Source organism: Ceratotherium simum, chromosome 9 (assembly GCF_057802395.1).
Source record: "Ceratotherium simum simum isolate JZ-2026a chromosome 9, ASM5780239v1, whole genome shotgun sequence".
NCBI classification, from domain to species: domain Eukaryota; kingdom Metazoa; phylum Chordata; class Mammalia; order Perissodactyla; family Rhinocerotidae; genus Ceratotherium; species Ceratotherium simum.
This window is the reverse complement of record NC_141908.1, coordinates 2,412,963-2,437,880: the sequence shown is the minus strand read 5'-3', so window position 1 is coordinate 2,437,880 and position 24,918 is coordinate 2,412,963. Positions and strand designations below refer to the sequence as shown.

The 24,918-nt window shown below is 45.4% G+C and overlaps 1 long non-coding RNA gene across 1 annotated transcript; it reads right to left on the bottom strand.

Moving 5' to 3' along the window:
- Positions 1-2,120: 2,120 nt before the first annotated feature.
- Positions 2,121-24,858, bottom strand: LOC147916214 (uncharacterized). Its single transcript, XR_015553139.1, has 3 exons — positions 24,770-24,858; positions 5,471-5,603; positions 2,121-4,726 (listed from the first exon to the last, which is right to left on the bottom strand). It is a non-coding gene; the product is annotated as an uncharacterized LOC147916214 (long non-coding RNA).
- Positions 24,859-24,918: the final 60 nt, after the last annotated feature.

Here is a 24,918-nt window from a genome sequence, read left to right as displayed (position 1 = left end):
TCCCTGGTGGCCAGAGGCCAGTGGGGCCTGGGGGGAGCTGGGGAGACACATGGTGCTTATTGTCAGCGGGGGCGTGCGCCCGGGGCCCCTAGCCTGCCACACCTTTCTCGGCATGGAATCCTAGAAGGAAACGTGCCCTTGCAGACGTATTTGGGCGGCTGCGGGGACACTGGCCCGGTAGGTGGTGGGCAGGAGGGGAGGGAGGAAGGGGTGCCTGGTGGGCAAGGGAGGGCGCTGGCTCTTGCTTCCACGCTGCAGTCCCAGGCAGGACCTCAGGCCACGGCAGGCTTCAGAGCAGGGGTCAGACCGAGCCTGCTGCTCAGACAGCTGCAGGGGCCAGAGGGGGCTTGGCTGCCCCTGGCGGACTGAGAGGGGCTTTGGCGGGACCTTGATCACAGCTCACACCGTCTGTGGCCTGGCCGTGTCCTCTGAGCACGTGACCCTTCTGACGGTGGTGTATATGTAAGCACGTGACCTGCGTCCTTCTGCTCTGTCTTGTGACCCTGTCCTTCTCTCTCCAGCCTCAATGCACGTTCCAGTCTGGAAACCTGCTTCTGGTCTCAAAGCTCTGGCCGCCGGTGTGGCAGGGAGTGGGCACCCTGGCCTGGATCCCTCTCCTCCTTTCGAGCGGTCCTCCGCGTCAGTCAGCTGCAGGCCCGTTTTCTTTCCGGATTGACCTGGAACTGCTCACGTCTCAGCCCTCCTGAGGCCTGCTGCCCAGGTCTGTGTTCTGCCAGCAGCCAGCTCCGCTGGGACCACCGCTCCTCACCCCACGCTGACGGCCCGCCTGCCCGCCCACGCTCCCCGCATGCTCCTTTCTCCTCCGCGTGCTCCTTTCTCCTCCGCGACCCCGGGCAAGGCCTGTGTTATCCCCTCCGCCTGGGACGCTCTGTCTGTGCAGGGCCCCCACCTCCTCCAGGCCTTTGCTCAGGAGGCACCCGGACCACCCGACTGACAGCGGTGCGTCCCTCCTGCCCCGCCCACGCGGCGCTGCCACCTGTCTGCCCTGGGCCCCGGGAGTCCAGCCCCCAGGCCTGCCACCGAGTCCCCAGGCCTGACACACATGGACACTCACTGAATGCCTGCTCACTGATTTGACTAATTAATTAATGACGGTAAATCGGGGCGTTAATGCCCACGCTGTGGGGCTGTTGGGCGCAGCCGACACCGATTCGAAGGCCCTTCCCTCCCCTGCACGTTAAGTACACACGGGCCTGTGGCCAGCCTGGTCCCGGGCGACCTCAGGCCTCCTGCCAGCTCTCCCAGCATTCCAGCCCACCCCACCTTGGGTTCATTGCAGCCTTCGGCCCTCAGGTTGAAAACGAAGCTCACAGGGTTTACCTCCCTGGAATGACTTTGTTTTGGCAAAGCCCCAAGTTGCCCCCTTCCCTCCATCCCAGGAGCTCCGTGCTTCTGTTGGGGCACTTGTGATCCTAGGGAACGGCACTGGGCGGAAGCCGGCTCTTCCGACCCACAGCAGATAGCTAAACTTGCAGGAGCTTCGCAGGCGGGTTGTTCAACACAACCATTACTAACAACTAAATTGTGTAACCTGACAGTTACGTTGTAAACAGAGATACTCATCGCATTCCAAGTTATTTCACTACATTTTACTTTGCTCAAGGACCTTGGTGTTACTCGCGCCAGCTGTGACTATGAGTGACTAAGGGTCACTTGTGTGCCTACACACCCCGCATGGTGGCAGACACCGGGGGTCCTGTGGGGGAGCCCTGGGCCCAGATGTGGAGGGTCCCCTCCACTGCGCCGCTTGACCTGCCTTGGCGGCTGGCTGCCGCGGGGCGGAGGGCAAGGAAGCGCGGGGAGACAGGCCGTCCTTTCACCAGGATGTCCGGCGGCCTGGCCCCGCCCCCTCCTCTTAGGGGCGAGGCCACTGAGTCAGCCACCAGCCTTCTGACTGAGAGAGATCTGCGAGGGAGGCTGCAAAGACGTCCATGTGGAACCCAAGGGGATCCGAGAAGACTTGCTCACCTGTCTCAGATGCACAGCAGACTTCCCACTGCCCAAGAAGGGGCAGAGACACGGACCAGGGACCGCCTGGTGCGAACGCACGGGCAGTAAGAGTCAGGCCTGGCTGCTAAACCGCTAAACCAGGCAATGAGTCATATTAATTGTTGTAAATAGCAGAAAACAGAATAAAATGTCTCTCAAATAATGGAAGATAAACTATATGATGTAAATGATGTAAAATAAGTAATCCAACAATTTGTGGTATGTTAAAGTGGCATTTCACATCAGCTGGGAAAGTGGATTCGTTTACCAGCAAATACATCGAGCTCTCCCCGAGTCCCAGTTTTTGCTCTCCCCGTGGTCTGCTGGGGCATCAGTCTGCCTGGCCTTGGCCGCGCGCCTAGCTAGAGGTTGGAGGGTCCTCGTGATGGCTCCTGGTCTGTCTGTGGGGCGTAGAGCACTGTGATGCCTGTCCTCTCACACCAAGTGTGCCTCCCTGGGGCTGAGGGTGAGGGTCAGCCTCGGAATCCTGCCTCCGCGGCTCTGCGCCCAGATCTGACCCCGGGGACCCACGGGAGCTGCTCGGAGAGGCTGGGAGACACAGGCGGGTTAGTGCCCCAGGGAGCAGGCCTTGGCCAGGCAGAGGAGCAAGCAGAGAGCATCCCAGGCCTCCTGCCTTGGCGGCTGCTCTGCTTGTCCGGCCAGGTCCCACTTGGCCATGCGGCGTCAAGGTTTGCTTCCCTCCTACCCTGTTCACTTCTCTCCCCTCCCTTTTGCTCCTGGAAGCACTGGCACATGTGTTTGACCCTAGGCTCTGGTTTCCAGGGACCCTGTGCGTCAATAAGTGCATATGTGTGCCCGCCAGTGTTCTGGTCACTGGCACACAGCAACGCACAAAACAGGACAACACCCCGTCCTCATGGAGCTAACGTTCTAGAAGTGGTGATGGACTGGTGTAGACATCAGCAAATAAGCAGGTTACAGATGATGTCAGGAAGTGGCGAGTGCCATGAAAAAGCGAAGTGGGGCCCAGGGTTGGGAGGACCGAGGGGAGGAGAGAGGAGCAGGTTTATACAGGGTGGTCCGGAATGCCTCAACACTAAGGTGGACGTATGGACACAGACCTGAATGTGGCGATGGACAGAGCCATGTGGGCTCGAGGAGAAGAGTGTTCCAGGTGGAGGGAAAGGCCCTGAGGCAAGACCATGCTCAGTGTGTCGGAGGCCTAGGCAGGAGGCCAGAGCTGCTGGAGCAGAACAGAGGTCACAAGCAGGCCACACCACGTTGGGTCACTGAGTCTTGTCGGTGTCGGGGGCAGCAGAGAGATTCAAAGACACGGTTGCACTGATGCAGGGACAGATGACGCTGGCTTGTACCAGCATTCAGCAGAGGAGTTGGTGGCCAGATTCTGGATGAAGCTTGAAGTGGGGCGGGTAGGCATTAGATTTAGACATGAAAGGAAGAGGAGAGGCAAAGACAACTTTGAGATTTTGGGCCTGAGCACTGGAAGGGTGGAATTGACATTAACCAAGGCGCTGGGAGGAGCAGGCTTTGAGGGGAAGATCGGGAATTCAGATGGTGCTGTTGAGTTTAGATGCAAGTGGATAGGGAGGGTAGGTAGTTGTCCTACCAAGCTACAGAAGACTGGAGGGTGGGGAGGGGATTTGGGTTGGAGACTGTGAACAGTTCCGCCTGTTTTCTTTTGTATCTCACTGCTTCCTCTTCACATCATGTTTGTGAAAGTTGTCTGGGCTGTTGCCTGGGCCACAGTTTATTTATTTTGCTGCGTGGCATTCCATTGTATGAACACATCCTGATTTGTTTATCCATTCTACTTTTGAAGTCACATGGATTGTGCCCGACATGTGACTAACATGGGCGTTTCTGCTGCGATCACTGGCAGTGTCGGAGGTCTGAGAGTCCTGTCTCCCTCGGTGCTTGCTGAGCCTAGCGCTGTCAGACTTTGACTGTTTGCCAGTCTGTGGGTGTGTGGGGTATTCCATTATGCTCCTATTTTCTGTTTGCCTGTTTTATTTGTGATGTATGTATTACTGTTTTAATACAAGTTGTTAAAAGATATTAGCAATAATAAAAACAAAAAGAAACTGACTCTGAAATTCCAAAGATCAATAAAAACTGGAAGAAAGGAGGAGGGAGGTGTGGCAGGGAGTACAAACGTGCCTCTTTTTCATCTTACAGTGGATTGGTCAGTGGACATTGCTGGAGCCTGAGTGATTCACTGGGCCTCGCATAATACGAATATAAGAAAAATTGAGCCTTGAAAGTCACACTGGAAACTTCCTCTTCAGTTTCCTTAGTTCTGCTTCTAAGAGCACACAGAGGCTAAAGCTATAAAGGGGCAGAACTGGGTGAGGATGAGTATGGTTTTAAGCAGGGGCTGGTAGTATAATTCAATTCCCTTAACTTGGCGTCATGTGTCTGCACAACTCCACAAGCCGTTTCTGTAGACTGGTTGTCCAAAGCAATGGAATCCGGGAAAGGTCCTACCATGCTGGCCATGCCCTGGAGTCAGAACGTGGAGCAGTCTAAGGATGTCCTGTGAGCAGCAGGTCCCAGGGTAGGGTTCACTCTCCCTTGGGTGGGCAGGCTGGGCTCCGCAGGGCCCACAGGGCTCCTGCCACTGTCCCTGGATGCACGACCTCTCCTCTGTTCGGTGACCTTTTCCAGTTGTATTTCTTTGTAGACAACAGCATTCTAGAGTAACATCAGCCCCTAGGTTGACATCAGCCCCCTCCAACTGCACTCATGAACACAAGGAAAATGTGAAAGAAACACAATAATAGTGAAAAACTGTCATATAGCTGTCTGATGGCTGGATGTATCAGTAAGGTCATAGAGACCGAGTGATATACTCAGTGGCAGGAATTAAAGTCTACACATCAAACTCTGTGTCCTTCAGACCAAGAAAGCACATTCTTTCCCAGTGCCTATGGGACACTTACAAAAATATTCCATTCCTTAGACAACAGGCAAGAAAAAATTTCCAGTAAATTCCTCCTAATAGAAAACGTACAGGTCAGTGCTTTGACCTAGTGCAGTGAAAATGGAGATTAACAACAAAAGTAAAAACAAAAACCTCTATCCATGTGAAAATTAAACATAAACATAAAAACACTGCAATCATTTCCTAAATAACTTTTGAAACAAAGAGAAATTCAAAACTACAATTGCCAAATACTAAGAAAATGGCAATGTGAAAACCCTATATATCAAGACCTAGGAGAACTGCCAAAATTATAATGAAGCAAATTCATGACCCTAAATGCTTTCAATGTTAGGCAGAAAAGAGAAATAAATAAGTAAGCTTTCAATTCAAGTTAAAAAGAGGAGAATAAAATAAACTTAATGAAACAGGACAAAGGAATTAATAGATAGGAACAGAAGTTAATGAATTAAAAACCGTAAGCCATAAATAAATACCAGTACTGGTTCTTTGGAAAATGTCCAACAAAAGAGATAAATCGTTAGCTGGTCCTCTGACCTCCATGTGTTTTGCCAGGCTATACATGATGGATGGCATTGCAGGCTGGACGGCTCTCTGTGGGCGGGCCCAGGGTTAATGTGCAAGTCCACACTCATGGGAGCTCTAGTCCTCAAACACTCAGGAAACTCTCCTGAAATGCAAGTGAGTGGAGTGTGATTGATTCAGGGTAGACTTGGATTCAGTCTAATTGATAAAAAGAAGTCTGCAAAACTTTGGAAATTGAACTATAATTAGAAAAAAATCTTTCATTTTATGTTCAACTTGTTGCCCCCAAAGCATTGATCTTTATGGTGGAGAGGAAGGATAAACCTACAGCACTAACTATTGTATAACTATTTAAGAGGACATTTCTGGGGGGATGGCAGTATCTCAGATGTGGAGGAGATTGAAGTGGGGTTAAGAAATTGCTAAATACAACTCAATAGATGATTTCCCTAATGAGTATAAATGACCCAAACTTCCTCCAAAAGAGAGAGAAAATCTGAATATAGTAATAACCATGGAAAAAGTGAAAAAGTGATCCACAAAATGGTAGATTAACAACCAGTTACATGTCATCGGCAGAATGGGAAGGTCCAAGAATTGGTCCCTCCACCAAAACAACTATTAAGCTGGCACAAACTGTCAGAATCAACTATTTTGGCACTCTGGAATCAAGCCAAATCCTTGCAGCATCCAAGGGAATGCTTGATGAAAAAAAGGGGCTGGTAAATTTTGGTGTTTTTGTAACAGCTACCATCCTCCATTCCCCAATTTTTGAGGCAGGCAGCCATGGGGAATATGGGTGGTGTCAGGGTGGGCAATAAACCTTGCTCTCCAAAAGTGGGGTTGAGTGTTTTGTTCTGCCTTGATGGGTCACTGAGGGGCCAACATAGACACTGTCCATTGTTTCAACCCCTCGAGCTTCCTGGGCAGCATCTGTCAAAAGAATTTAAAGAGACAAAACATCTTCTCTTTCTTTCTTTTCTTATTGGATCCGGGCATTCAAGGAAATCTCTGTCATGTCACTATCTGACCACAGAGATAACAGAACAGAGACTTCCATGACCACACACAATAAGAAATATAGATTTTGCAAAAATAGTTTAGAAAAGTCGCTAAGCATATAGATGACTGTAGCCCTCAACAAATAAAAACAGCAATCCCTGGGGAGGTGGGAGAATCTGATTTCCAGAGTTACTATTTCACAATATTCAAAATGTCCAGTTGTCAACAGGAAAAAAAGAAATTGATAGAAACCATCCCCAAGAAAGCCTAGACATTCAACTTAATAGACAAAGACTTTAAATTGACTGTTTTATATATGCTAAAAGAGTTGAAGAAAACCTTGGACAAAGAACTAAACAAAACCAGAAAAATGGAGTATGAACCAGTGGGGAATATCAACAAAGAAAGAGAAATTATAAAAAGGAATCAAATAGAAATTCTGGAACTGAAAAGCATAATAACTAAATGAAAAGTTCATTAGAGAGGTTTCACAGCAGATTTGAGCAGGCAAAAGAAAGTATCAGTGAACTTAAGAATAGGGCAATTTAAATTACCCATTCTGAGAAGCAGAAAAAGAATGAAGAAAAATAAATAGAGCCTAAGGAACCAATGTGACACCATAAAACAGACCAATATAAACATTGTGGGAGCCCCAGATGGAGGAGAGAGAAAGGGGCATAAAAAAATATTTGAGGAAAGAATTGCTGTGAACTCCTCAAATATGAGGAAAGATATGACTCTACCAAGAAGCTTAAGGAAATCCAAGCAGGAAAAACTCAAAGAGAACCACACTGAGAAACATTACAATCAAACATATTAATCAAAGTTAAAGACAAAGAGGAAAGCAGCAAGAGAGAAGAAACTTGTCAGGTACAAAGAATAGTCAATAAGATTAACAACTGGCTTCTTGTCAGAAACTGTGGTGACCAGAAGACAGTGGAATGATGTATTTAAAGTGCTGAGATAAAAAAACTGTTGTCTAAGAATTCTATATGTGGAAAAACTATCCTTCAAAAATGAAGGAGAAATTAAGACATTCCTAGATAAACAAAACGTAAGAGTTTGTTGCTAGTAGAATTGCCATACAAGAAATACTCAGGAAAGTACTTCAGGCTGAAATAAAAGGACACTCAAAGCTGTACAAAGAAATAAATATCCCCAGTAAAGGTAACTACACAGGAAAATATAAAGCTAATATTACTGCATTTTTGGTTTGCAATTCCTCTTTTTCTTTCCTATATGATTTAAAAGACAAATGCGTAAAACAATAATTATAAATCTATGCTGATGACCACACAATGTATAAAGATGTAATTTATGACAGTCATAACATAAAAGGAAGATGGAGCTGGATAGGATCACAGTTAAAGTGTGCTATTGAAGCTAAGCTGGTATCAGTTCAAACTAGATTGTTGTAAACTTAGAGTGTTAACTGTAATCCTCATGTTAACCACTAAGAAAATAAATAAAAAACATGCAGAAAAGGAAATGGAGAAAGAATCAAGATGGTACACTAGAAAAAAAAATCAAACACAAAAGAATGCAGTATTGAAGGAATTGAGAAAAAAATGATAGGACAGAAAAAATAGCAAAATGGCAGAAATAATCCTTCACTATCAGTAATTACTTTAAATGTAAATGGATTAAACTCATCAATTAAAAGACAAAGATTGGCGGAATAGATAAAAACAAAACAAAACATGATACAACTGTGTGCTGCTTACAATAGACTCACTTGAGACACAAAGACACAAATAGGTTGAAAGTGAAAGGAAGAAAAAAGAAAGCTGAGTGACTATACTAACATCAGACAAAACAAATTTTAAGTAAAAAATTGCTACAAAGAGACAAAGAAGAACATTATATATATAAAAGTGTCTATTGAAAAAGAACATGGAAAAATTATAAATATGCACACACCAAACAACAGATCTCCAAAATATATGAAGCCAATATTGACAAAATTGAAGAGAGAAATAGACAGTTCTACAATAATAATATGAGACTTCAGTATCCCACTTTCACTAACAGATAGACCACCCAGACCGATCAGTAAGGAAATAGAGGACTTGAAAAACACTATAAACCAATCAGACCTAAGAGACACATAAAGAACACTCCACCCAACAACAGCAGATACACATTCTTCTCAAGTGCTCTTGAAACTTTCTCCAGGATAGACCATATTTAGGCCATAAAACAATTCTTGGTAAATTTTAAAAGATTGAAATCTTAAAAGTATCTTCTCCAACCACAATGGAATGAAGCTAGAAGTCAATAACAGAAGGAAAACTGGAAAATAAGACAATACGTGGAAATTAAACAATACACTCTTAAACAACCAATGTGTCAAAGAAGAAATCACTAGAGAAATTATAAAATACTTTGAGATGAATGGAAACAGAATCACAACATACCAAAACTTATAGGAGACAGTGAAAGCAGCACTCAGAGGAAAATTTGTAGCTGTAAATGCAAACACTAAAAAAGAAGAAAGATCTCAAATCACTAACCTAACTTTACACCTTAAGTAACTATAAAAATAAAAGTGAACTAAACCCAAGGCTAGCAGAAGGAAGGGAAGAATAAAAATTAGAGTAGAGACAAATGAAAGAGAGAATAGAAAAACAATACAGAAAATCAACAAACCCAAAGGTTGGTTGACGGAAAAGATCAACAAAATTGGCAGACCTTTGGTTAGACTGACTAAGAAAAAGAGAGAGAAGACATAAATGACTGAAATCAGAAATTAAAGTGGCGACATTACTAGCAACCTTACGGAAACTAAAAGGATTGTAAGAGAATACCATGAATAATTGTACACCAACAAATTAGATAATCTAGATGAGATGGACTCATCCCTAGAAACAAACTGCCAAAACTGACTCAAGGTGAAATAGAAAATCTCAGCAGACTTATAATGAGTAAAGAGACTGAATCTGTAATCAAAAACCTCTCAACAGAGAAAAGTCTGGGATCAGATGGCTTCACTGGTGAATTCTACCAAATGTTTAAGAAAAAATTAACACCAATCCTATTCAAACTCTTCCAAAGAAAGGAAGAGCAGAGAACACTTCTATCTTAGTTAGCTTGTGTGGCCATAAAAGATACCACAGACCGGGTGGCTTAAATAACAGCTATTTATTTTCTCACAGTTCTAGAGGCTAGAAGTCTAAGATCTCTGGTGAATTTCTGGTGAGATCTCTCTTCCTGGCTTGCAAACAGCTGCCTTCTCACTGCGTCCTCATGTGGCCTTTCCTCTCCTGTTCTCATAAGGACACCAGTCCTGTTGAATTATGGTCCCACCCTTACGACCTCATTAACCTTAATTTCATTCGTAAAGGCCCTATTTCCAAATACAGTCACATTGAGGGTTAGAACTTCAATGTGTGAATTTTGGGGGGACACAATTCAATCCTTAAGAAGTTCCTGACTCATTCTATGAGGCCGTGATACCAAAGCCAGACAAAGATACCACAAGAAAACTATAGACCAAAATACCTTATGAATATAGAAACAAAACCCCTCAAAAAAATACTAGCACACCAGATCCAACAGTACATTAAAAGGATTATACAAGATGACCAAGTGGGATTTATTCCAGGAATGCAATATTGGCTCAACATAAGAAAATCAATCAATGTAATATGCCACATTAATAGAACGGAGGAAAAAAACCCACATGCATCTTAATAGATGCAGAGAAGGCACTTGAAAAAATTCCACATCCTTTCATGATAACAACACTCAGCAAAGTAGGAATAGAAGGGAACTTACCTCGCATAATAAAAGGCATGTGTGAAAAACCCACAGTGAACATCAGACTCAATGATGAAGGACTGAAAGCTTTTCCTCTGAGATCAGGAACAAGACAAGGATGCCCACTTTCACCACTTCTGTTCAACACCGCACTGACAGTTCTAGCCAAAGCTTTCAGACTAGATAGAGAAATAAAAGGCATCCAGATTGGAAAAGAAGAAGAGAAACTATCTCTATGTACAGATGACATGATTCTGGACACAGAGAATCCCAAAGAATCTGCAAAATAACGACTAGAGCTAATAAACAAATTCTACAAAGTTGCAGCGTACAACCTCAACACACAAAAATCAGTGGTGATTTTACACACCAGAGTGAGCAATCTGAAAAGAAATTAAGAGAACAATTCCATTTACAATAGCATCCAAAAAAATAAAATACCTAGGAATAAATTCAACAAAAGAAGTGAAAGACTTGCACAGTGAAACTACAAAACATTACGGAAAGAAATGAAAGAAGATCTAACTAGGTGAAAAGACATCCCGTATCCATGGACTGGAAGACTTAGTATTGTTAAGACGGCAGTTTTCCCCAAGGTAACCTACAGATTTAGTGCAATGTCTATCAAAATTCCAATGATTTTTTTTTGCCCAAATGGAAAAGCCAATCCTCAAATTCATATGGAATTGCAAGGGACTGCAAGTAGTCCAAACAAGGAAAAAGAAAGTGGGAGCACTCACACGTCCTGATTTCAAAACTTACTTCAAAGCTACAGTAATCAAAACACTCCAAAGGTCACACTGTGTCTAGACACTAAAAGAGAGAGACCCCACGTATCAGCCCCTTTTCACTGCCATGATGGGGATCCCCCCACCACAGCTGGATGGAGACTCCCCTGCGAGTGGATCCCTTTGCTGGTGCCTCCCTGCGTGGGGATGGCTCTTTTGGGCTTACTCTCCCATGCTCAGCCATTGCTTCCCAAAGTCCTACCACCGGGCCAGGGCAGGGTCCGGGATGAGGTGCAAGTTGGACCCCAAACAGTGTTCCCCTGGGCCATCGTCGCTGGCATCGACTCCAGGTCACCAGTAGAGTCAGCCTTTCCGCAGGGTAACGTGATTCAGAGGCTAACCAGGTGACGCTCATTTCACATCACAGGGAACAGAGGTGGGCGTCTGTCCACCTTCCCCCCAAGGCCTGGGTCTGTGTGCAGATTGATCCATCATCTGCAAACCAGCAGTTCCAGAGGGTCCCGAAGTGTCAGCCACGCCTCCACACCCTGCTGCCCCACACTGCAAAACAGTGAGGCTGCTTCGAAGGGCCAGAAAACCGGCTTCTATTGATTAAAACAAACACGGGAGCAAAACACCATGCATATGTATTTTTGCCCTTCTCTACACGTAGGACAACACCAAAATACCAACAGTGAAGGAGGATGATGGACACTTGTTCTCTTCCTTTGTGTTTTCCTGCATTTCCTAATTTTTCAGAATCGAGACCTATCATTTTGGTAAAGGGAAGATATGTTAAAAAATGTAGGGGAGCGTCTTTTCCTCTCACAGCACTCAGCATGGGGCAGGGCTTATGCCAGGGGCCTGCTGGAACACTGTAGATTAAATCCATGGAACACTGGACGGCGACCCCCAGGCTTGGGCCCCACACAAGAGAGACTCCACCAAGGGAGAACAAAGCCCTTGAGGAATCCTGCCCCTTCCAGCCCTCCCTCATAGGCCACCACCCCTCTGAAATGTCCAAGCAGCCTGGGGAGAGAGGGGTGGGCCTGGGAGAATTGCAGGGAAGGAGTCCCCGCCCCCCCGCAGCCCCCAGCTCTGCAGGGAGCAGCCCTTGAGAGGCCTGGCAGTGGCCAAGCTCTGCTTTTCCTGGGGTGCAGATGGTCCTCAGGGCCCGAGCTGTCACTGTGAGAGGGCCTGATGGGCTCCCTCCCCCTGGCCTCTGCTCTCCCACCAGTGTCTCCCTCACCTGCCCTGGCCTCAGGGTCCTCCCTGAGCATGCTAGGTCTTTGCATTGCCCCTTCTTCTGCCTTGAGCACCCGTTCCCCACAGAGCCGCTGGGGTCTTGCTCCAGGCCCTCAGGCCTCTGCGCCCTCCAGTCTTCTCTGAGAAACCACTGCTGGCCACTGCACCCGAAACAGCGCCTTCCCCACGGTGCCTGTCACATCCGTCTGCCGATTTTGCTCCCTGTCTGGGGGTCCTGGTGGGCAGAGACCTCGCCTGCCTGTTGCCTGCTGAGTCCTGCCAGGCGCTCGGGTGCTTGGTAGGCCGGAGGAGGAGAGGCTGCAGGTGGCCGCCATGCCGTACACATTGTGTCCCGCGGGGATGGCCACCTCAGTTCCATCTTTATGTGGTTCTAAGAATCCCCATGTCGCCCTCTACCTCAGGACCCAATGCACACTCCTGACAGGGCCTGCCAGGCCTTCGTGGACCAGCCTCTGCCCCCGGACCCAGTGCTGTCACTGGCCATACCCAGCGTCCCCAGGGTCTCCTTCTCGCTCCCTGCCCTCAGGGGAGCAGCGTTTTCTGCCTGGAGCATCCTCCTTTCTATGCTCACCGGACCAGCTCTTCTCGAGTCTTCAAGGCCAGGCCTTGATGTCTCCTGCCCCAGGAAGCCTTCCCAGCCCTCTCAGCCCGCTTTCCAGCACCTGCACTCACCCGCACGGAGACAGCCCTATGCTCAACCACTGGCCTCTCTGACTGGCGGGGATCCCTGCGAGCAGAGGGCGCCTTACTCGGAGGAGGCCTGGCTCAGAGACGTGGGCCCCAGGCTCGGGCGGGAGTGCCTTTGCCCAGTGAACTCCTTCCCGGGCACGACTGCTCTTCCCTTCCCTTCCTTGTCTCTCTCTCCGGTTTCCAAGTTGTCTGTTCGGCTCTCCCGTTTGCACAGAGCCAGTCTAGCTTACGAAAAACTAGCTGTATCTCAGTGTATTTTATCCCTCGTCCCACCAACAGCTGCTGTGTTTCCAGATGTTCCTTACTGCGGTATTAGCAGAGGTTGTTAATGACACTCAGGCTGACAGAATAAAAATTCATTTTCAAAAGTGGTGCTGATTGCTTAGGCATGTTTCTTGCCCTAATGAGGCAAAATGGAAACAAAACCATGCCACGTGGCACACTTGGTCTTTGATCCAAGGGACTCGGGCCACATGGGAAACAAGTGCCAGACATGACATTGACGGGACGGTGTGGATGGGGCCGGGGTTCCACAGGAGCATTCCCGGGCTGACCCCAAAGGAGCCAGCACCTAAGGTGGTGCCACCCTGGGGTGGTTCATAGTGTTTGCTTCTGCTGTGGGCAGGGGAGGCCTGCGGAGGGCGGAAGGAGTGTGGGCTGGAGTTAGACAGGCCTGGTGTGAATCCCACCATTGCCGTTTATTTGGGGTGTGTGCTTTTGGGAAGGTCATTAGCCCCTGAACACCCTCACCTGCAAAGTTCGGACGACAGTGTGGGTATGTGCCTCCCAGGTAGCTACGAGCATCAAACATGACAGAGCATGCGAGATTGGAATGGCCCCTCACCAGCGTGGTGGAGATAGGGAGATATGGTTACGTGGCAATGAACTACTAGCATCTTCACCAGCCTGCATTAGTAGGAAGGACAGACATTTCCTAAATTATCCACGAATCTGGAGCTGGTCCTGCTTCCAGACACTGGGGGAGAGAGCTGGAGAATCCACCAAGCCAGAGGCACTGTTGTTTCTGTTGCTGCCACGTGGCGTCACTGTTGCATACAAGCCCTGCACAGCCCAGGGGATGCTGGTCCACTGCTGTGGTGAGGGCCTTGTTCCAGGTCCCTGCACAGGCTGCACTGTGCCCCACTCCTGGACTGCAGGGCTGTGATGCTGTTTTTTCCCTCCAAGGAGGCCCTGGGGTCCTTCACAGGAGACTGTTCCACATAGAAAACTAAAGGTCCTCTTATAGCCTTCCCCGGGGCAAGGATGTTTCACCGATGTCATAACTGCAGAGGGACCACTCCTTTGATTTCCCCAGAAAACAAAAATTGACTGTGAGGTGACTTGTCTCTACTCCTAGACACAGAAGAAGCTGTCTCGGTTTTCAAAATTTCAGCTCATCTGCACCGCCTCACATGTGTAGATTGCCAAGTTCACATGACTGGTGTGCGGTGATCTGTCAGCTAATATGAGCTAACTCCTTTTTCTTTCCACCCTGGTGAGTTGGCAGGTCACAGGTTGAGTGGAGGCCCCGGCAGGGTGTCTTGGTGTTCAGGATATTTATCTACTGATCCTCCTGCTACCCTTACTCCTGGGAGCCCATGGGGGTAGCAGATGGAGGAAACCAGGTCTGGACAAGACAGATATCTCCATTCTGTCAGAGCCTGCCCCAGTAGGCCAAGAGGAAAGGGCCTGGAAGCCGAGCACGGAGGTCTACTGGCTCGGTGTGGTGCTCAGAGCACTTGTGTGTGGGCTCCCAAACAGAGGGCCCTCTGTGACCTGGCATGGAGAAACTTAAGTTGGAATGGGCAGAGCCCTGACGTCCTTCCTGAACAGTTACTTGGAAGGTGGGATGGCGGTCCTGGAGCCCGAGGCCACAGCCAGAATCCCAGCCTGGCCCTGGTTAGCCAGAAGATCTTGGGCAAGTCACCATCCCTGTGATTGGAGTGGTGGGGATGGAGTCTGAAGCTCTGCAGCAGGAGGAACCCACAGCACACACGGCGATGGGTTTGGAGGAGGCTGGGATCCTAGGGGCAGGGGGCAGGACCTGAAATCCTGGCTGAGAGGAAGAGATGAGAGGAAGTGACTGCATGAGGCTTGGGCTTGGGAAAGTAATGACCATTCTGTGCAGGAAGCCAGAAGTGTGGTCAGCAGGTTTGGAGGAAACAGTTTGCTTAGAGGAGGTGGGCAGAGAGAAGAGGGAGGGGTGGGAGTGGGGAAGAGGGAAGGAGAGACCCTCTTCCCGAGAACTCTCTCTGCCTACCTTTTGTCTGCCTAGCTCTTCCAGTATCAGCTTAAATGTCACCTCCTTAGGAAGGCTCTCCCGGTTCCCCAGTCCCAGACTAAGTTAGATCCCCTGATTATAAGGTCTTTCAGCCCCACATGCCTTTTACCACCATTCCCATTAAATAATGATTTGTGTGATTGTTTGTCAGCTGCAATCTGACAGGGCGCCTAACACGAGGTCTTGCCCACAAATGATCCTTACCGGCTATCAGCACCTGCCTCTGGCTGGGGAGTGGGAGTGCCAACTGTCTGAGAAAGTGCTGGCGAGGGATTGGAATTCTCCTCCAGGGGTTGTCACTCAGTGAACCAGTAAGGACATTCTCCCTCTGGTCTCAGTTTTCTCTCAGAAAACAGGACAAGCTATTGAAGCAAATTATCTCTGTGTTTTCTTCCAGCTCTGAGCTTCCGTGCATCACAGCAGAGTGCCATTTGGGCAAGTCTGCAAAGCCTGCTTGGTCTTGGCTGGCTGGCCTCTTCCTTTGTTCTTTCCCTCCCTTCTTTCCTCTGTCAACCCCCAGTGACCGGGGCTGTGCTGGGGGCTCCTCTGTGGAAAGCACCTGTGGTTTCATGGGAAGAGCTGTCAGCCCCGCACACTCGTCACGAGTTTTCAGTTGAGCTGACCTGGAGATGTCGGATTGCTTCCTGACTTGTGCGCCTCTGGTTTCTTCTTTGTGTGGCTGCCTCTGGGCCTCCTAGTTCCTCATTCTGGGGGCGATGTCTATCTGTGGAGGGATGTGGTTGAGAAGACCAGTGGGTGGGCGATCACATTGTCCACAGACGTGCTCCCCTGTCTCCAGGCCGTTACGGGAGGTGAATGACGTGGTGCTGGCAGGCGGAAAGAGATGTCTTTCCATATCACGCACCACACACATGACAGATCACTGGGTTTCCTGAAAAGAGGGGGTGATTTCCATTGACAGTTATGTTAGGGTGAGCCCAAACCAGATTTTGCAGATTTTTTTGTTTGTCTGTGTGGAACGCTCGGCCCCATTGTGGAGGACAGGACTGTTCTTTTCCTGTGGCTGTTGTCTCAGCAAAGGATTGCACTGCTTTGACTAAAGGGGGGTGGGGGCATCCCCTCCCCATCAAACTGGCCACACACAGTCAGGAGGAAACAGCTCTCTGTGTGTTTGCACCCAGTAGAAGGCTGTGAACTCCTCAGTTCATCCCTGGAGACCACTGGCCTCTCAACACGCAGAGGGCCTGGTGGCCTCCCAGCTATGCCTGGCAGAGCCAAGTCCCTGGGTGCTGCAGAGGAGGGGCTGCAGAAGAGACCTCTTCTGGAGTCCTCTGCGTGTGTCATCTCCCAGAGGGCCTCGCTCCCTGGGCCTCCCAGCCCCGCCCAGCGTGCTGGTCAGCATGGAGCCCGAGCCTACTGTGTGGTGCTTCTGTCGTTTGTGTACCTTCCATGTGGTGTGTGCTGGACCACTGCTGTTGCTCAGCCCCTAGCAGGGCACTGTGGCACTTATTCTCCTGTAGGCCTGTAGCCCTGGGCAGGATTCTTTGCGAAAAGTAATAGAAAATGCGCTGGCCAACTCAAGGGAATGGGAAAGGTTTGGAAGACTCTGGGGCAGCCACCAGCACAGAAGGAAGATTTGAATTGAGCCAGGACAGGAGCTGGAGCAAAAGTCCCAGGACAGTCTCATCCTGCGGCCTGGCAAGATGAGTGGCTGCCAGCCTAGAACGGGCTCTGTGAGCCTGCACGAGGATTCGTGTCCCCGAAAGAGTGTTGGAGGCTCCTCGGAGTGAATGTGGGAAGACCGACTCCGCCTGCCTTGTCTCCTCACACAGTATCACTTCTTTCCCATCTGTCCTGCATACAGCTGCTTAATCAATCTTTCTTAACCACCACTTGCATCTTGTTATTCTTAAAAATGCCTTTGAAGGGATGTGGAAGGGGCCTGACCTCCTTGGGGAGGACTTGAGCACTGTTCACCACTTTCCTCTGCTGCTCACACTTGTCCACTCCTGCCCTGCCCCTCCCTGCCAGTCCCTACCCTAACTCCTCTTGGCAGTACTGATGGCCCCTGCCCCACCTTATCCTCTACCAGGGCCCGACTCAGGGCAGACTGCTCTGGAGAGTTTCTGGGGTTTTACCCTGCTCAGAGCCTGAGCAATCGTGTCTGAGAGCCCCCACATTGGTGTTGATGGCCTGAGACATTTTATCTTTTCTTCCAGGTTTCTTTTTCTCTTGGTTTTGAATTGTAACTCTGCTAGCTCCCTGCCTTCCAAAATTCCAAGTCCACCCTTCTGAGGCCATCAGCTTCTTCCAGGGCGGGGATGACGTCATACTCTGCCCCTCTCTCCCTCTCCTCCATATCACTGGCCCATCACCCACCAGTGCCTGGAGGAGGGCGCTGCCATCATGCTCAAGTGGACGTCTGTGCACGAGGCTGCTGCAGGGGGAGCTCGAGAACTTGGGCGTAATCACATGATGAAGTCAGGCAGCCATTACATTCATGTTTACAAAGAAATGTTAATGACGTGGGTGAATGGTCATGGAATGTTAAGTGAACAAAGCAGGACCTTACAGAGAATAAATACACAGAAGACGGGAAGAACAAGAAAATGCACCAAAATATTAATACTGGTTGTTTTTGAATAAAAAATTTTTGGGTGATTTATATTTTCTTTTTTTTTAATGCTTGTATTATTTTTATAATGAGAAAAAAGTCTTTAAAAATTATTGAAAAGTAACAGAACTATTTGTATTCTGAGGTGATGTTGTCTAGCTTGATGGAACATAGATGTGATTCAATTGTTTTCCCCTTGAGACAAGCATTTCATTATTTCATGGGAAGGTAGGGGGAGTTGTAATAAAAAAAACCAAACATATTTTTCCTCCTGATCCTTGTATTCTATCAGAGAAACAGAGTAAAACCATGTGCACCTTCTGGAAACATTCTTTGCCTTCATTCAAGGAATGTGCCCGAATATGGATAAGATATGCACCCCCTCCAACGTTGTAGGAAGCTTATCTGACTCTGGCACTGTAATCAGGCAAATGTGTTAAAATCTTGTCTCAGCGTCTCACCTTAAGCATGTCACTTAATCTTTCTCATCTGCAAAATGAGAATGACGATACCTTCCTGGCCAGGCTGTTAGGAGGATAATGATCATGTATGTAGCTTGCCTCGTCTGGTCCTGGCACACAGTGAGGGCTCAACTGTGATGCACTTTTTCTGTGATTACCTCCAGGCAGGCCTCAAAGGCAGAGAGCTCACCATGGCCTCCCTATTTTCCTGCTCTGGTGGAGCTCCCCTCCCACAGCTGCGGGGCAGGCACCTGGAAATTCCTAGTCCTAAATGTCACAAGAAGGTCTGAAGATGCTTGATGAGGGCCCAAGGGAGGGGAATCAGAACAAAGGAAAAGGAAGGATAGAAAAGAGGCATATGGGCATGAGAAAAAAAAGACAATTGTGTAACCATAAAAGAGTATAAATGCAAAATTTTCTCTTTTCCTTTGTAAACTGATTTAAAAAGCAATTGCAGAAAAGAATATGTTTATAATGTAGTGTAGAGTGTGTAACATATAGAAATATAGTCATGTGCCACATAGCAATGTTTCAGACAATAACGAACCATATATAGGACAGTGGTCTCATAAGATTAGTACTATACAGCCTAGGTATGTAGTAGGCTATACCATATAGGTTTGTGTAAGTATAATCCATGATGTTCGCACAATGACAAAATTGCCTAATGATGCATTTCTCAGAATGTTTCCCTGTCATTAAGCGATGCATGACTGTATATATATTGCCAATAATAGTACAAAGGAGTTGGGTGGGAGCAAAGCTGCACTGGGCTAAGGAAATGACTTCAGATAGAAAACTAATAATTATAACTTGTTGGGTCTATAACATTAATAGATGTAATATATATGATAATAATATCACAAAAAAGAGGGAAAGAGAATAGTGCTATATAGGAGTATCATTTCTATATATCATCAGAATTAAACTAATGCAAATCTGAAGCTGATTCTGACAAGTTAGGATACACATGGTAAACCCTAGAGCAATCACTAAAGAAAAAAAACCCCTCAAAAGTATACTGAAAAAATTATCAAAGAAATTAAAATGCTACATCGGAAAAGAGTCCTTTAACACAAAAGAAAGCAGTAGAAGAGGGACAGAGGAACAAAAAAGATATTCGACATAGGAAAAAAAAGTAAAATGGCAGATGTCAATCCAACTATATCAATAATAACATTAAACATGAATGGATTAAACAATCCAATCAAAAGGCAGAGCTTGTCAGATGGATAAAAAATATGATTCAACCATATGCTGTCTATAGGAGACACACTTAGATTGAAAGATACAATTAGGCTGAATGTAAAAAGATAGAAAGAGGTATGTCATGCAAATAGCAACCACAAGAAAGCTGGAGTGCCTATACTGATATCAGAAAAAATAGACTTTAAAACAAAAAAGGTTACTAGAGACAAAGAGGGACATTTTACGATGATAAAAGGGTCAATCCATCAGGAAGCTATACCAATTATGAACATATATGCACCTAATAACAGAGCACCAAAACACAGGAAGAAAAAACTGACAGAACTAAAGAGAGAAATGAAGAGAGGAATTCAACAATAATAGTTGGAGACTTCAATAACCCACATTCAATAATGGATAGAACTAGCCGTAAGGTTTACAAGGAAACAGAAGACTTGAACAAGACGATAAACCAAATATACCTGACAGATGTCTATAGAACACTCCACCCAACAACAAGAGAATATATATTTTTCTTAAGCACACACAGAACATTCTCCAGGATAGACCACAGGCCATAAAACAAACCTCAATAAATTGAAAAGGATAGAAATAATATAAAGCATGGTCTTCAATTACAATGGAACAAAATTAGAAATCAATATCAGGAAAAAATTTGAGAAACTCACAACATACTCCTAAATAATCAATAGATCAAAGAAGAAATCAAAAGGGAAATCAGAAAATACTTTGAGATGAATGAAAATGAAGATATATAAAAATTTATGAAATGCTGCAGAACCAGTGCTTAGATGGAAATTTATAGCTGTAAATGCCTATGTTAAGAAAGAAGAAAAATCTCAAATCAATAACCTAAATTCCACATTAAGACACTGAAAAAATAAGAGCAATCTAAACATAAAGAAAGCAGAAGGAAATCAATAATAAAGATGGAGTGGAAACTAATGAAATAGAGACTAGAAAAACAACAGAGACAATCAATGAAACCAAAAGATGCTTCTTTGAAAAGATCAACACGATTGCCAATCCTTTAGCTAGACTAACCAAGGATGAAAGAGAGAAGACAATTACCCGAATCAGAAATGAAAGAGGGGACTTTACTACCAACATTACAGAAATATGTAAAAAAGGATTATAAAGGAATACCATGAACAATTGTCTGCCAAAAAATCAGCTAACTATGATGAAAAGTACAAATTTCTAGAAAGACACAAACTACCAAAACTGATTCAAGAAGAAATAGACAATCTGAATAGACCTATAACAAATGAAGAGATTAAATTAGTAATCAAAAAACTACCCACAGGGGCCTGTCCGGTGGCATAGCAGTTAAGAGTGTGTGCTCTGCTTCAGTGGCCCAGAGTTTGGATCTCGGGTGCGCACTGACGCACCGCTTGTCAGGCCATGCTGTAGCAGTGTCCCATATAAAGTAGAGGAAGATGGGCACGGATGTTAGCCCAGGGCCAGTCTTCCTTAGTAAAAAGAGGAGGATTGGCATCGGATGTTAGCTCAGGGCTAATTTTCCTCACGCACACAAAACAAAAACAAAACAAACAAACAAAAAAACTACCCGCAAAAAGCTAATGTCCAGGTGGCTTCACCATTGAATTCTACCAGATGTTGAAAAAAGAATTAATACCAATTCTTCACAAACTCTTCCAAAAAATAGAAGAGGAGGAAACAGTTACGAACTTATTTTGAGGACAGTATTACCCTGATACCAAAACCAGCAGAAACATCATAAGAAAACTAGACATCAACATTTCTCATAAATGTGGATGCAAATATCCTCAACAAAATGTGAGCAAACTGAATCTCGCAACAGATAAAAGAATATACACCATGACCAACTGGGGTTTATCACAGGAATGCAAGCTTGGTTCAACCCATGAAAATCAATTACTGTAATAAATCATATCAACGGAATAAAAAATAAAAACCACATGATTATCTCAACAGATTCAGAAAAAACATTTGACAAAATCCAACACTCTTTCATCATAAAAACACTCAACAAACTAGGAATAGAAGGGAACTTCCTCAACCTGATAAAGAGCATCTACAAAAAACCTACAGGTAATATCGTACGTAGTGGGACAGATTGGATGCTTTCTCCCTAAGATCAGGGACAAGATAAGGAAGTCTGCTCTTGACACTTCTATTCAACACTGTACTGGAGGTTCTAGCCTGGGCAATTGGACAAGTGTAAAAAAGGCATCCGGGTTGGAAAAGAGGAAGTAAAACTATCTCTATTCATAGATGATATGACCTTATACACAGGACATACTAAAGAATTTAGGATATCCACTTAAAAACTATTCAGATTAATAAATGAGTTCAGCAAGGTTTCAGAACACAAGATCAATATATAAAAATCAATTATATTTCTGTACACTTGCAATGAACAATCTAAAAATGAAATAAAGAAATCAATTCCATTTACAGTAGCATCGAAGTGAATAAAATACTTAGCAATAAATTTGGTAAAAGAAGTACAAAACTTATACTCTGAAAACTGCAAAACATTGAAAGAAATTAAAGATCTAAATAAATAGAAAAACATTCCATGTTCATGGATCAGAAGACTTAAATTAGATTGTTAATATGGCAATATTTCCCTAATTTATCTACATGTTCAACACAATCTTTGTCAGAATATCAGCTATTTTCCTTGTTGAAATTGACAAGCTGATTCTAAAATTCACATGTAATTACAAGGAGTCTCAAATAGCCAAAGTGACTTTGAAAAAGAAGAAGAAAATACAAGGACTCACACTTCCCAATTTCAAAAGTTACTACAAAGCAATGATAATGAAGACAGCGGAGTATTGGCACAAGAATAGATACATAGATCAATGAAACAGAATTGAAAGTCCAGAAATAAACCTATTCTCTATGGTTAACCGATTTTTGACAAGGGTGCCAAGACCATTCAATGGAGAAAAGAATAGTTTTTTTCAACAAGTGGTGCTGGGACAATTGGATAGCCACATGCAAAAGAATGAAGTTGGACCCTTACCTCACATAATATATGAAAATTAACTTGAAATGGATCAAAGACCTACAAGTAAGCACTAAAACCATAAAACTTTTAGAAGAAAATATACAGGTAAATCTTCTTGACTTTGTCACTACATGGCTTGACAAAGGATTCTTAGATACGCCACTAAAAGTATCAGCAACAACAACAACAAAAAAGATAAATTTGATTTTACAAAAATTAAGAATTTTTGTGCTTCAAAGACACAAACAAGAAAGTGAAAAGACAACCCACAGAATGGGAGAAAATATTTGCAAGTCATGTATTGATAAAGGACTTGTATCTAGAGTGTATAAAGAACTCTTATGACTCAATAATACCATGACATGTAACCCAATTGAAAAATGGGCAAAGTATCTGAACAGACGTTTCTCCAAGGAAGATATACAAATGGCCAATAAGCATATGAAAAGACCCTCAATATCATTAGCCATCAGGGAAATGCAAATCAAAACCACAATGAGATGTCACTTCCTATGCACTAGGATGGCTAGAACCAAAGTCAGATAATAACAAGTGTTGACAAGGATGTGGAGAAACAGGAACCTTCATACACTACTGGTGTAAAATGGTGCAGCCATTTTGGAAAACAGTCTGGCAGCTCTTCAAACAATTAAACATAGTTACCATATGACCTAGCAATTCTACTCCTAGGTATAAACCTAAAAGAAATGATAACATACGTCCCCACAAAAACTTGCACATGAATATTTATAGCAGCATTAGTCATAATAGGCAAAAGTTGAGAAGAACACAAATGTCCAGGAACTGTTGAATAGACAAACAAAATGTAGTATATCCACACAAAGAGATATTATTCTGCCATAGTAAGGAATTAAGTACTGATACATGGGTGAATCTTGAAAACATTACGGTCACTGAAAGAAGCCAGTCACAAGTGACCACATATTATGTGAGTCCGTAGGAGATAAAAGTCCAGATTAGGGAAATCTACCAAGAAAGAAAGTAGATTAGTGGTTGCTTAAGCCTGGGAGGGGACGGTGCTGGGACAGAGGGGTGATAGCTGGAGGATACAGGGCTCCTTTTAGACGTAATGAAAACGTTTTAAAATTTCTAAATGGTGATCGTGGTGATGGTTGTACGTATCTGTGAATATGCTGAAAACCATCAAACTGTACACTTTAAATGGGTGAATTGCAAAGTATGTGAATTATATCACAATAAAGCTGTTAAAAACAAATATCAGTAAAATAAAAAAATTAGGAAAAGAGAAAATGGAGAGAGAAACAAGGAGAAAGGGAACAAAGTGGTCACTATTCAACATCAGTAAATAAGTCCTTGACTTTAGCTGGGGAGAGACGTAGTTCAATACATGAAGATACTAGAAATCTGAGTGGAGCAGCTGACATCAAATGAAATATCATCAAATGCTGAAAAGCCCAAGAACAGCCCCAAAACTGTGAACAGGTCGGGGAGAGATCAGAGGGGACGGGAAGAGTACAGGGTGGTGGGAACTGAGCCAGCGTTGTCCATCCCAGGATTCAGAGGGGCTCTGTGACCCCCTGACCCGGGAAGAGACAGACAGTGGAATCCCGCACCTTGGTAAAACATGAAATTGGCCACTAGGCACTAACGTGCAAAGATGTCCAGGACTGTCAGATACACAAGCAGGGTGCAGAACAACGTATATAAGACGTCATTCCATTTTTGTTAAAAAAAAAAAAAAGATGTAAAAAAAAAAGATCTGGAAGGATCTACACCAAGCAGTGGTTAATTTTACAAAGAGGGATTGAGGAGGGAGTTTATGCTCTATTTTGTTTTTTCTAGATCATTTGATTTTTTTTAACAAGCATATATTATTTTTATAATCAGAAAAAGAAAACCAGAATAAAGATATTTCTACAAAACACAAACAAGAAAGATAGACCTGATTCACATTTGTAATTTCCAAACATTCTTTGATGAGAGATGGTGTGTAAACAAGAAGGATTATCATGATAGACCCAGCCAACTGTAGAATGGCCGAAAGTCAGCAAACCGACATTCCCACCTCTGCCGTTGTCTCCTCTAAGATAAGGCCACCCACCCTCTCTGAAGCCTCATTTCCCATGACTTCCCCAGTGGGCTGCCTCTTCTGTTCATCCCATTCTTCATCATCCCACTGGAATTGTCTTTTCTCCCACCACTTCCTCAAAACGGAGCTTGTCACTGCCACCAAGGACCTCCAAGTTGCCAAATCCCACTTCTGCGCTCCTCTCTACTTAGCTGTGTTGACAGCCTGGCTCCCACCCTGTTCTTGGAATGCCCTCTTCCCTGGGCTTCTGGGCAGCCCAGCTCACCTGCAGCTTCTCCGCACCTCTCTCTGGCTGTCCTTCTCACCCGTCCTCCTGCTCTGCGCAGTCTGGGATGTGGGTGCGCTGGGCTCTGACCTGGCCCGGCCTTTCTCTTCCTTATCTCTGCTCCTCCCTAGGGAACCTCCTCTGGGCCC